Source organism: Tetrao urogallus, assembly GCF_951394365.1.
Source record: "Tetrao urogallus genome assembly, chromosome: 1".
Lineage (NCBI taxonomy): Eukaryota > Metazoa > Chordata > Aves > Galliformes > Phasianidae > Tetrao > Tetrao urogallus.
The window spans coordinates 141175222-141177907 of record NC_136813.1 but is presented as its reverse complement, the minus strand read 5'-3'; positions in this window follow the sequence as shown (position 1 = coordinate 141177907).

Genomic DNA, 2686 nt, shown 5'->3' with positions numbered 1-2686 from the left:
TGCCCCTTTTCTTTCAAACAATAATAGAGAAAAAAGAGGTCTTTCTTCTTTTGGCTTGTATGGAATAGATGCTATAACATTAGAATCTTGGATCTTGGTCACTATTTTTGATGTTTCTTCACTTTTCATAAACCAAATCTGTTGGTTTTTTAATATAGTGGGTATAGCTGACTTTTATTGATGCTTTAGAAAACTTGTTTCAGTCTGATGGGAAGGAGTGACTGGGTCTTGTGTTATAAACACCAAGTTTTATTAATTTCAGGAACCAGTTATTGCATTATTCAACTTATCTCCATTAGTGTTAGTGACGTTTTATGTGTAGAGTGAGATCTTATTTTTTGTAATATTTTTACAGTTTGTCCCTTTGTAACTGGATACCATGACTGGGAACAGATTTATGAAATCTAGTGAATTATCACAGAATTATAGAATCAAAATTTATGTTGAAGTAACCTCCAAAGGCCATCTAGTCCAGTGATCACCTAAGAACAGGACTGGTTAGATCACGTTGCTGCAGACTGTGTCCATGTGAGTTTTGAACCTCTCCAAGGACAGAGATTCCACAACCTTTCTGGGCAACATTTTCTGCTGTTTAACCAGCTTCAGAGTGAATTTATTTTCCTGATATCGAATCAGAATTTCCCATGTTCCAACTTGTGTCCATTGCCTTTTTTCTCTGCACTGTGCACTTCCAAGAAGAGCCCAGCTCCCTCTTTTCTGTATCCTCAGATCAGAAAGTTGTAGAAAATAAAAAAATCTTGGCAGGCTCTCTCTTTTCCAAGCTAAGCATACTTGATCTCTCATACTGTCCTAGTAGATCATGTTCTCCATCCTCATAACCATTTTTGTGATACCTGCTGGACTTGATCCAGGATGTCAATATCATTCTTGTAGTGGGGAGCCCAAATTGGACACAGTAATTCACAGTCTTGCAAATGCGAAATAGAAAGGAAGAAACACTTACCTTCACGTGCAGCTTTATGTTCAACCTTGCTGTCCACTAAGATTCACAGATCCTTTTCTGCATAGCTTGTTTCTAAAGATCCCCTAGCCTGGACTGATGCAGGGCATTACTCCCTCCCGGACATGAGGAGTGCACTGACTGCTCCTCACAGGTTGGTGTTGTGTACAAAGTCGCCAAGAGTGCACACTGTCCCATCATCCACACCATCAGTGAAGGAATTAAGCAGTGCTGATCGCAATATTGATTCCTGTGGGGCACCCACTAGTTGCCAGTCAGCACCTTGACTTTGCTAATCACAACTCTGATTCTGGCCACACAACCAATTTTCCACGTTCCTTCTCCACCCTGTAAATCACCAGTTTGATGAGATCAATGGAGACTGTTTCAGAGACCTTACTGAAATCAGAGTACATCATATCCATTGCCCTTCCATTGTCCACAGCACCAGTCAGCTGATCATAGAAAGCACTGAAGCTGGCCAGGTGTGCTCTGCCTCTGGAATACTCATGCTGGTTGCTCCCAATTACATTATCCTTCATGTGCTTTAGAAATGGCTTCTAAGATATTTTACTCCATATCCATCCCAGGGTTTGAGGTGAGACTGACCATCTTGTATTTCCCTGCATCATTCTCTTTGCCTTTCTTGAAAGCAGGTGTGATGTTAGCCTGTTTTCCAATCATGAGGAACTTCTGACTGCCATGACTTTAATAGAGAGCAGCTCATTTCTGTGATCAGTCAGCCAGCAGCTTTGAGTGCTTCCTGTCTAGTCCCATGGATTTGTGTACATCCATGTGGGTGAAGTGATCCCAAACATTGGCTTTCTCTGCTGTGGGTTATGCCTCACTCCCACAGGCTCTGCAAGGTGCTCAAGGACCGGTGTGTCTTGATGACAGATCTTACTAGTGAAGACATCTTTTTCTACATCTCTAATCACAAGTCCCTAGCCTCCTGAGCAATGGAGCCACACTCCCCTGAAACTTTCTTTTGCTATTGATGTATTTACAGAGCCCTTCACCTCCCATGGTTGTTTCAGCTCCAAATGAGTTTTGGCTTTCCTGACTTCATTTCCACATTTCAAGCAATGTCTTTGCGCTCCTTTCAAGTAGCTGGTCCCAATTTCCATCTTCTGTATGCTTCCTTTTCTTGTCTGAGGTCACTCAAGAGCTTTGTGTTCATCTACTCTGGCCTTCTGCCACGGTTGCTCAACCGTCTGAACATTGTTCTTGTGCTCTGAGGAGGTTGTCCTTGAAGATTAGCCAGCTTTGGGCCTTTGCTCTGCAGGGTATTTTCCCACAGATCTTGCCAAGCAGGCTCCTGAAATCTTCACATCTGAAGTCTACAGCTGTAATTCTGTTTTTTGTCTTGCACACTCCTCTCAGGATCTGAAACTCCACAGTCTTGTGCTCACTGCAACCAAGACTGTCCTGTCCTTGATTGTCATCCCGCAGTTTTTCGTTGTTTGTAAGTAGCTGCAGCTCTTTGAGGGGATCAGGCTCCACATAATTCTTTAATTCTAGAACTCTCAAATTTCTGGAACTGAAGAGCTTATTTTTCCCTATGTCACTGTCACCACCAGAGGAGTTACTGAAAGTGCATGAAAAAGGAGAAATGTCTACAAATGTTACACTACAGAAAGTTCTGTTCCAACTTGGGACAGAAATGTGGCTTGGGGTTGATTTTTTTCTGAATCCATATATACTGGTGCTCCTTTTCTTAATTAA